Raw genomic sequence first — 12,092 nt, 5'->3', positions numbered from 1 at the left:
TTTACAGAATTTGTAGATGGTTTAGTGTTGGGAATCCAACTTCCCATGATCTAGAGAAGAAAGTTTTTTCATCAACTAAGGTATTTTTTTGTGGTTGATTTAATTTTTTTGTTCATTTTTTTAGAGACTAATTGGTTTTTTTGTTTCAATGTTTTTCAGCTGAAAATATTTCCTGTTATTCCTTCTGTTGATGAGAAGGAAACTATGGATCTGTCTGAGTTTGAGTTTCCTACTTTGCCTACATCTGATGATGTTTTTGAGGAAGCAGTTGGTGTTAAGAAGGCTTATAATGAAGGAGAGCCTTCTATTGGAAAAAAGAAAATAACTGGTGGGTATGCTGTTTTAGAAGAGATTAAGGATTATGTGAAGGGAATTTCAGGAAAGCAGGGAAGTTGGAGTCTAGTTTGAAAAGTTTGGACAAGAATATTGATTCTAGGTTTGTATATTTTGAAAAAAAAAAAAATCTTACATTGATTTGAATATTGATGAGGGTCTAAGTTCTATCTTGATATAAAATTTGAGGGTTTGAAGAATGTTTATGGGAATGCAAATAATGATATTCAGGATATCAATGAGGAGAGTGATGATATGAGTTTTTCAAGTTTTTTTTATTAGTTGTGTTATTGTTTTTTTATGTTTTGATTTTGTTAACTGTTAATTTTTTTTTTTGTAGAATTGTATACTGCTAAAAGGTGGTGTTGGAGTTGGTAAGGAAAGTGAAACTTCTTTAGGTGTTGCGGATGTGGTAACTAATGGAGCTTCAAATGTACTTTTTGGTATCTTTTCAAACTTATATTCCTTTATTTATGGTTTTATGTTCATTAGATTGAGTATTATAATATGGTGCAGAAAGAAATTTATGGAGATTTTAAGTTTGTTAGAGAAAGTAAACATTAGTGTTGAAAATGTTATTTTTAGGTTTCTTTTTTTTTTTAATAAAAAATATGATTAACTGTTTTATTATGTTTATGCCTGGCAACTAAATGGTATCTTTTTGTAATGTTTATTTAGGATACCAAAGAAGAAGATTCAATAGTTGTTGAAAATGTGACTGTTAGGTTTCTTTTTAGAAAATAATTGAATATGTATATTATTTGTTTATATGTACCCTGTAATTAGTATCCTTTTGTAATGTTTCTTTAGGATACAAAACAGGAAACAATTGTTGAAACAATTAAGAGTAGTGGAAATGATGTCATTGTTACCACAAATTTAGTCAATAAGGTACCTTTCAGTTTATAAAATTAAAGTATATTATTTGGTTTGTTATATAAATTGCATATTAATTACTTAGACTTCAAATGTTTTTTTAGGATGTTAATGATGATTGTCCAAGTTTTGATATCATGAGTTTCAGCCTGAATTATTCAAGGATGCTCCTTGGGGGGGGGGGGGGGGGGGGGGGAGGTGAAGATGTTGCATCGAAGAAAATGGTAGAGATATGAAAGGAGATGATGGTGTGGGTGCTGTTGGAAAGCTAGGTGATGGTCAAGGCATGGATGATAGCATTACTGCTTCGGCTATGGAGATCATTAATGAAAAAAATGGATGATATTTCCAAGGTTCTCTTTGTTGTTTATTTTATTTGAGTTAATGCTTATTTAGTTATTATTTATAACTTATTAGTTTATTGGTATGTTTTTCAGGAGAGAAACCAATGCAATTTGGAAGTGTTATACCTGTTAAGCCAGATGCTTGCATGCAAAATCCCTATACTACTGAGTTTGGTTCTGGTAGTATAGATGGACCAAAAGATGAAATTAAAGGTCTTTTTGCATTCTCGTCGGGTTTGATGGATGTTCCTCACACTCTTCAGCATGAATCATTTGATCAGTGGTTTAACATTGGTGTTATCCCCAAAATTTTAGTTCAATGACGTGGCAATCAGAAGTGACAAGTGGCAATACATGGTCAGTAAATGGCACATTAATAGTCAATAAATGTATTGGCTCTTCGGAGTTGTGATAAAGTGATCTGACCGACTTGATATAATTTCTGTCCGATCGGTAAAGATTTTTGACTGACCAGTTAGGAGTTTGGCCAACCAGTCAAATGTTTTGCTAGACCAGAGATGTGTCATATTAGACCAGAGAAGTGTCATGTTAGACCAGAGAAGTGTTTTGCTAGACCAGTCAGCTGTCTTGGCCGAACAGTGGAGTGTTTGGCCAACCAATGAGGTATTTGGCCGACAAGTTAAGTGTTTGGCCGACTAGTGAAGTATTTGGCTGACCGGTGGAGTGCATGGCCGACCAGTCAGCTGTTTTGGCCGACCAGTCATTTGTTTTGCCCGACCAGTAAAGTGTTTTGATAGACCAGAGGTGTACTAGAGGAGTGCTTTGCCGACGAGAGGTGCTTGCCTATGTCCTCAGTATCAACTTCAACCTGAATCATTCTCAACTGCCGCGGGAATCTCTCAGATATCCCGGAATAATAGCTATATTATTGTAATTTAAGTTCATTTATATTTTATTAAAGTCTGTTGGAAGAACTAAGGACTCGGTCAAAGGGAGATATTTAATGTACGATCCATGAGCCTATAAATAAATGGCTCATGGCATCATTTGGGGGGATTTGATCTTTTTAGACTAAGAAAAACTCTCTAGTTTGGAGACTTTGGGACTGTTACTTGGGGTATTCTTAGGGCATTTTCTAAGAGAGTTTAGAGAGAGAAACTATGTATTTTTCTACTTACACTTAAGAAACTCAGTTGGCTCAAGTTCATCTGATCTTAAGTGTAGGATATATATCACAACTCCAAGTGGATTAGGCTATTACCAATAAATTGGGGCTGAGCGACTATAAAATTATCTGTGTCATATTTTTCTCTTGAAGGTTCATTGTAGTTTTGACGTCTACTCGTCGTTGGCCAAAATCGTGGTCAACATTTTGGTGCTTTCATTGAGAGCCTGAAGAATACCAGTGTGGCATCCAAAAAGCCAGGCACGTCAAAAGAGCCTGCCAGATCAGAAGGTCCTGGACCGTAGAACCCAGAGACTGAGCCCAGGGTCTTTCTTGAGGAGACCACTCCAGAAGTTGAACAAATCCAGGAAGCAGTAGGCACTTTCCAAGAGGAGATGATGCAATTCAATGCTCGACAGGAGTCTTTCGCTGAAGAGATGGCCAGGCAGAGAGCTGCGTTAGAGCAGCAAAGGCGCGATATGGAGGCCAGAAGTGAAGAGCTCAGACAGCGACAGAAGGAAGTCGACCGGAGACATCGTGAAGCAGCACTTTCTCTGGAAGCGGCTACCTAGTTGGCCTAAGCCAATGCTCAAGCCGCAGCACAAGCAGCCACCCAGGGAGCAAGAAATAATAATGCTGATCAGAGGACCACTGACAAAGCCAATTCTCGGGGACCGGACAAAAGCAGGAGTAACCCCCCTGGTCGGGAAGATGATGGGGACCAATCTAGAACTGCCTCGATGCAAAGGGAGCACCCTAGAACCCCCTCCAGGAGCCACCGATCAGAAACTTCTAGATCAGGGAGTCACCGATCGGGCAGTAAAAAGACTCCACCCAGGCAGGATCAGGCCAGAACTCCTCGAGATAAGAGGACTTCACAATTCAAAGATGGGCATGGTCGTGATGAGGCTGGTAGTCATCACACCGACCAGTCAAAGGTAAAGGAGGGCAACGACCAACAAGGAGGAAAAGACTGCCCGGGACATACCGAAAAGCCTCCACTGCACCTCGGCCAGCAGCATAGTAGGAGAGAGCAAGTCCCGCGTAGTAAGTCCTCTGGAAGTACGGTGTTCAATCGGGCAGGAGAGCATGCTTCCTGGAAGGATCTAAGGGATGTTATCACCAACAAGAGGAGGACCGTCCCGGTCGAAGGGCAAAATTTGAACCGCCCTGCCAGTCAAGTAGAAATACTTGACGACAGTGCACCAGATGGTAATGCCCGACCAGGCGGTCAAGCCCTTGGAACTTCATCAGTTGCACCAGCCATCCAAGCCTTGCTTGACGTGCTAATAGTTGCAATGCAAGGTTTGTAAAAATGACCTTCCGGGATGGATGCAATAGACCACCGGAGTGGCAGCCCATTTTGTGCCCGGATTAGAGCAGCTCAGTCGCCGACAAAATATAAAGCACCGGTTCTGCCAGTATATACTGAAAAGGCAGATCCCATTAGACATGTTGGGAAATTCGAGGACCAGATGGAATTGCTCGGAGTAAGTGACGATTATCGGTGTATATTTTTCCCGACTCCTTTGTCAGATACCGCCCAGGAATGGTATTGGAAGTTTAAACTGGACTCCATTACCTCTTGGGAAGCATTCAGGAAGGAGTTTTGTAGATAATTCAACACCGCCCGAACTCCACCAGTTTATGCATACCACTTGGCAGATATCAAACAAGGAAAAGATGAGTCTTTAAAGAATTATATACAGAGATTCATGAGAGAAGCCAATAGAGCAACTGCTGTAGGAGACGAGGGGAAGATGGTTGCCATATCTGCTGGGATAACTTATCAGAGCCCTTTGTGGGACAGTATACATAGAAATCCAATTTCAACACTTCAGCAATTTCTTGACCGAGCAGACAAGTATATGAAATTGGATGATGCAATCGAGAAAGAGGAGAATGGCATAAACAATCCGGGCAGATCAAATGACTCTCCTAAGAATGGTGGAAAGAAACGTGGAAATAACGGGTCTAACCACCATGAGGAAAAGAAAGCAAAGTTGAGTTCAAGCGAAAAGCCAACTAAGCATAAGCCTCAATTCACTAATTACACCACTCTCTCGGCCAGCCGAGAGGAAATATATCTTGCTAGTCATGAAGAGGTTCCCTACAAGAAACTTCCACCATCAGGAAAGAGATGAGGAAGAGGGACATGAATAAGTTTTGTCGTTTCCATGGAGATTATGGTCACGACACGAATGAATGCAATCAACTCAAGGATGAGATAGAATTTCTTCTCCGGTCGGGCAAGTTGAGGAAGTACTGGGCAGAGCCACCCCAAGGAGAAGGAGGCAGCAACAATCCCGGGTTCAAACGACAGAGATCTCCACCCCTGTAACCCGGGCCTGTGGACTTTACCTTAGATACTATATGTGGAGGTCCACATTTGGCTGAGGATAGCAGCAAAGCAAGGGAGAGGTATGCTGAGACACATTAACATGAGCAGGAGTGCTAGGATTTGAAACCACTGGAGCGGTGAGCGTCTGTGGATATATTATTTCTAAATACTGCTTTCAGAGTGGTAGCTTGATTTCAAGTTGTTTGACTTGTTATTTAAGTTTGGTTTATGAGTTGGTTATTTGTTAACCACTCATTTTATTTTTGAATAATTTTGGTTGTTTTAGACTCGTTATTAGACACGTTTTGTTCTTTTTTAATTTACGAGTAATAAAAGAGACCACACACAGCGTGGTCGATTCTTGCTACAAATATGCATGTGTGTTAATTATCCGAACAGTGTTCAACTGGTCGGTAAAATTGGACAGTGTTCAACTAGTCGAGGCATTCAAGCAGTGTTCAACTGCTCAAATACTTTCCATATATTCTATGTGTTTCACGAGTAATTAACTGCTCGAACAGATTCGGTCAAGTAGCAAGTGACTAAGGATCTTTCAACCCTTGATCACTTGGGGGGCACATGGAGTATACTGTTATATAATTTAACATAGGCAATAAGAGCACGAGTTAAGATATCTGTTTTTAGGCTGACTTGTAAATTTTCAAAGTCTAAAAGGCCATTAAGCTAACTTGTTTGACAAAGCTTAAGTAACTTGGAATTTTTAAAAATTTTTCAAGTTAGAAGCAGATATTTGTGCGATAATAAACATTATGCTCATAAAATGTTAGAGCAATAAGAGTGTGAGAAAGTATACTTAGTATGGACTTATGAAATGTCTAGAATTTCTAAGTTAGAAAACTAAGTACTCATGCGAAAATATAAGGCATACATCAGAGTGACTTTACTATTCACAAAAAACTTATAACTTTTTAAGTCTAAAAAGACTTAGAATGTTTCAAGTTAGCAAAGAAAAGTAAAGTATAAATGCCAACAGCTCGGCTGTACGAGAAAAAGATCAAAGCTGCTAAGCAACAATTGTCTTCACAAGAAAAAAGAGTAAACTACTGGGTAGGTACAAAGTTTAGCTGATTAGGTGCAAAGTTTTCCTAGTCGGGAGAGCAAATACAACTTCCCTGGTCGACTGAGCATGTATCACAGGTCGAGTAGGAAACTCTGTTGTTGAGCATGACTAACAACGATGAGTCCCTGGAGTGAATCAAACAAACACAAACAAATGAATGCAAAGTATATACTACATAGTGGGAAAATGTTTTTGAGAAGAGAAGTCAATTTTCCCCAAGATTGATTAAGAGAAATCATTCTCTCAAAATACTTTTGAGAGATTCGAACAAGGTGTTTTGATGGTGTTTGGAGGGATAAGTTTTAAGCATGTGCTTAAATAGTTATGCCATATGCCCGATCGGTTGGGTGATGACCGAGCGGATGCCGAGCGTGTCCGAGCAGGCCCACGCGCACGTCCGAAGGTTGGTGTCCGAGCAGCTGGGGCTGCATCCAATCGGGTGTGAGCTGTGTCAAGTGGCTGTGCCGCTTGCCCGAGCGGATGAACGAGTCTCGTGTCCGAGCAGCTCGAGGAGCATGACGAGGGGATGCGCATCAGATGAGATGCACGCCTGAGCGGTTGGGGTGCATGGCCGAACGGCTGGAGGAGCCGTGTGTCCGAGCAGATCGAGGAGCATGCCGAGGGGATGTGCATCCGAGGAGATGCACTCTCGAGCGGTTGGGGTGCATGGCCGAGCCACTGGAGGAGCCGCGTGTCCGAGTGATTCGAGGGGTCTGCCGAGGGGATGCGTTTCCGAAGAGTTGGCCATCCGAGGAGATGCGCACCCGAAGGGCTGGGTGTCCAAATAAGATGTTGGGCAGGGCGTCTGAGGAGATGGGGTGTTCGAGGAGCAGCGCGTCTGAGAGGCTGGCATGCCCGAGAAGTGATGTCCAAGGAGCAAGGGCATGCAGCCGAGTAGTCCGATCGGCTAGGAATGGCTAAGGCCATGGGTTTGATGGGCTAATGGGTAAGGAGCATGATGCATAAACATATTTTTGATCTTAGACTATACAAACAAGATCAAAAAGTTGAATTTCAAGGGTTCAACAAACTTCAAGAAAACATCAATGATTATCCTATACCCATGAGCCCGAAGGAGCAATGGAAATGGGAAACTGATAACTACCGTTTTTATGGACAGAATAGTTAAGTCGTGGGTTTACTACAAAAATGAAGGTTACTGACCGGATGGAAGCTTTTGGATGACCTCAAAAACATTTTTCTAGAGAAAAAAGTTTATCATACGAGTAAATCATATAATAAACTTGGGGGGCAAATGTTATCCCCAAATTTTCAGTTCAATGACGTGACAATCAGAAGTGACAAGTGGCAATACATGGTTAGTAAATGGCACATTAATAGTCAATAAATGTATTGGATCTTTGGAGTTGTGATAAAGTGATCTGACCGACCTGATAGAATTTATGTCTGACCGGTAAAGATTTTTGACTGACCAGTTAGGAGTTTGGCCGACCAGTCAAATGTTTTGTTAGACCAGAGATGTGTCATATTAGACCAGAGAAGTGTCATGTTAGACCAGAGAGGTGTTTTGCTAGACCAGTCAGTTGTCTTGGCCGAACAGTGGAGTGTTTGGCTGACTAGTGAGATGTTTGGCCGACCAGTGAAGTATTTGGCTGACCGGTGGAGTGCATGGCCGACCAGTCAGCTGTTTTGGCCGACCAGTCATTTGTTTTGCCTGACCAGTAAAGTGTTTTGATAGACCAGAGGTGTGCTAGAGGAATGCTTTGCCGATGAGAGGTGATTGCCTATGTCCTCAGTAACAGCTTCAACCCGAATCATTCTCAACTGCCGCGGGAATCTCTTAGATATCCCAGAATAATAGCTATATTATTGTAATTTAAGTTCATTTATATTTTATTAAAGTCTTTTGGAAGAACTAAGGACTCGGTCAAAGGGAGATATTTAATGTACGATCCATGAGCCTATAAATAAATGGCTCATGGCATCATTTGGGGGGATCTGATCTTTTTAGACTAAGAAAAACTCTCTAGTTTGGAGACTTTGGGACTGTTACTTGGGGTATTCTTGGGGCATTTTATAAGAGAGTTTAGAGAGAGAAACCATGTATTTTTCTACTTACACTTAAGAAACTCAGTTGGCTCAAGTTCATCTGATCGTAAGTGTAGAATATATATCACAACTCCAAGTGGATTAGGCTATTACCAATAAATTGGGGCTGAACCACTATAAAATTATTTGTGTCGTATTTTTCTCTTGAAGGTTCATTGTAGTTTTGACATCTACTCGTCGTTGGCCAAAATCGTGGTCAACAATTGGTTTTAGGCCTGTTAATAGGTAATTTTATACATTTCATTGTTTTATTTTGTAATATAATGTTTTTTTTAAGATACTAAAAAGATTTGTTTTGTAGGAATAACCAAAGGATTTTTTTCTTGCCAAGATTGATAAGAAAATGTGGTTCTATGATGTGAAAACAGTTGGGATGAATCTACAATGCTCGGTTAGTATATCTTAGGATACTTATTAGTCACTTTTTATAAAAAAAATTTATGGTTTCTATTTGATATAAAACAAGTATAAAAAGCTATTCATTTATCATTTTAATTCTTGTTTTGTTTTTGTAGCATATTGATGTTTGCTTTTACTATTTGAGGAAGAAGATAAAGTATGACAAGAGTATCAATATTGTAGTAAATACTATTGATTGCTTTTCTGCAACTCAGATTTTTGAGTTGTATGGGGATTTTACTAGTAACGGTGAGGATATTAAATCTGTGCCTAGGAATAGTAAGGCTACTGCATACATAGCTGGGTATCGTATGTGTGTTGGTGTAGATTGGAAAGGTCTTGACTATGTTTTGATTCCAGTTAATGTATGTTCTTTGGCTCACTGGGTTTTGATTATATTTGATATTAGGACTAGATCTTTGAAAGTGTGTAATTCTTTGTCATTTGGTAAATTTAGGAACTTACACAACTTTATAAAATCATTTGCGGTTATATTGCCTATCTTGTTGTCGCATGTCGACTTTTATGATCAAAGGCAAGATATTGACAAGACCATTGAGGGTTTTAAAGGAAAGAGTCCTACTGGTCCACTAGAGGTTCTAATAGATGATGGCTTGTGGCAACAAACTTTATGGTAAGTTTATAGTTTTTTTTTTATGTTTCAATGTTTGCAATAATTTTTAGTTTTTTTAGGGTAACTGATTTTTTTTCTATGTACTTTTGTGTGTGCAGTGATTGTGGTATTGTCACTATAAAGTATGCTGAATACTTCATCCATGGAATACTTGACAATATTCCAAAACCATTGGATGTAGACTTTTTTCGAAACAAGTTGTGCCTGGAGCTGTTTGTACATGCAATGAGAAAAGAATTAAATGGATACATTTCTTCTTTTGAGGCTTCTTGAAAAATGCCAAAATAGGTGAAGGATGCAAAAAATGTAGGGGATGGTTGTTGGGAACCTTAGTTGTTTTTATGCAGTTTGAAGGATTTTGGACCTGCTAGATTTTATCTAGCAAACTTTTATGTAGTTGCTAGTTTTTATATGGAAAAATTTTATTTTGGAATCTTCTATAGGATATTTGTATTTCTTTTTGAATGATGTAATTAAGGATCTATATGACCTTTTCTTATATTAAGATTTATGGTATTATGCATCTTTTACTTTCGTTATGATACTTTACCTGAATATAAAATGAATTTTGTTTTTGTGAAAGAGACTAAAGTGGTTATAGCTATATACTAAATAATATTTACTTAGTAATACACTCAAATTCATGAAAAAGATACTAAAAGATGAATAGGGTAACTAAAAAGCATATTAATTTATGTTTTTTATAATTTAAAGTTGCATTTCTGTCACTTATTATCATGAAATTTTTGAGAAGTTACTAATCGGTATCTTTTTTGACTAAACTTATATTTGACATACCAAGATGTGAGCACCGCTAATTTGACAAGATCCTGAAAGACCCAGGACTCACGCAAGGCCTTCGCGAGATTGACCTATCTCACCCCACGCAAGGGTCAAGCTCACTTCGCCTTGCTTACCTCGCTGAAGGTCCTATGGGGCCACGCACCATTGTCTCGCGAGGCCTCACAGGCATGCCCACCAGCTGCGCGCGCATCTTGCCCCGTCTCGCGAGGTCACCAAGGAATGCTTGCTAGCCGCGCCACCAAGGTCTCGCGAGGGGGTGTATCGCACACCAGGGGTACACCACCAAGGGCTTCGCGAGGGAGCCCTCGTGCCACGGGAGCTGCGCCACCAAGGGCCTCACGAGGGAGGCCTCATGTCAAGGCGTGTCTGCTAGCCACACCACCAAGGCCCCGCGAGGGGGTGTCTCACACACCAGGGGTGCACCACCAAGGGCCTCGCGAGGGAGGCCCCGCGCCACGGGAGCTGTGCCACCAAGGGCCTCGCGAAGGAGGCCCTGCGCCACGGGAGCTGCACCACTAAGGGCCTCGTGAGGGAGGCCTCGCGCCAGGGGAGCTGCGCCACCAAGGGCCTCGCGAGGGAGGCCTCACGCCAAGGGAGCCGCACCTCCAAGGGCCTCGCGAGGGGGCATCTCACCTCGCACACCCAGGCATCTGGCAAGGCCATGTCGTCTCAAGCCCCCAGGACCATCTCGCACACCTATCACCTATGTCTGTGGGTGGCCTTGAGGTGCTTCGGGCGTCTCGCGCCAAGGATCCGAGAGCCCCACCTTGCGCCACGACCCTTACATGCATCAAGTGTCTCATTCCCTATACCTCGATGCAGTAACTCTTATGAAGACCTATGGAGACCCCAATGCTTAGAAGCCCCAGCATGAGTCGAAAGGATCGTACTAGTACGATATTGTACGGGGTACAACCTTCAGGACCTTGTATGCCCGATCCAAATACTCATGCCAGACAAGTAGTGGGAGTACTAGGAGAGGGGAAACGACCTATATGCTTCTCACCAGATGTCAGAGCCGACACCAGCACCAGCACCACTACGCCAGGTGCCTTACCTCTGACACTCGTACTAAATGAGTAGTGGAGGCATCCCCACAGAATCTGACCATGTACGGGAACCAACACCACTACCCCTGAGACCACTCACCTGACAGTGTACTTGCGTACTATCTGGTCCCCTGGACCACATTGTATCAGGGGCCATTAGAGCCCACTATAAAAGGAACTCCACTTCCACTTGGAAGGGGGTTGGAAAAAACACTGTAGCACTACACCATAAAAAATACAAATTCAGTTCACCATTTTTCTTCTGCAAGTGTTCTTTGAGTTTCCAATTAGATCTTTAAAGTTTTTCTTTTGATAATCTCTACATTTCTATTTTTCTGACTTAACTTGGTTGACGAGTTCTCACCGTCAACACAAGAGTTATACAAAATAAAAAAGAATGAATAATTCAGTGTTATAATTCCGTTTTAGTTACTATTTGTGAAGATAGACAACAAATGAATTTTTTATGCTCAAGACATGAATAAGGCAGTAAAGAGTTTGTAAAATGGTCAAATTAATGAAAAAGACACTACTCATGAATTGTATCTAAGAAAGTAGCTTTTTACAAAAGTTACTAATATGTATCTTTTTCGACTAAACTTATATTTGGCACACCAAGAGTTATACAAAATAAAAAGATTGAATAATTTAGTGTTATAATTTCATTTTAGTTGCTATTTATGTTGAAAGTCAACAAATGAAGACACTAATAAGGTCACTTAAGAGTTTGTAAAATGGTCAAATTAGTGAAAAAGATACTACTCATGAATTGTATCTAAAAAAGTAACTTTTGCAAAAGCTACTAATAAGTATCTTTGTCAGCTAAACATTATAATAGCGTTTTTAGTAGTTCTGCTGTAAATGTTCAAGTATTCTAATGTAATGTTTATGTTATGCTTTCATTTTCTTTTTGGTTCAATTTAAAACTGGTTCATTTTTGCAAGATCTTCGGTTGTGTCCTTTTTGTTTGCACCTTCCACATCTGATTTGTGTTTTTGATTCTAGTGCGCTTTTATATCATTGTTTCTTTGGCCT

This window comes from Humulus lupulus, chromosome 1, assembly GCF_963169125.1.
Source record: "Humulus lupulus chromosome 1, drHumLupu1.1, whole genome shotgun sequence".
NCBI lineage: Eukaryota > Viridiplantae > Streptophyta > Magnoliopsida > Rosales > Cannabaceae > Humulus > Humulus lupulus.
This window is presented reverse-complemented; position numbering follows the sequence as displayed.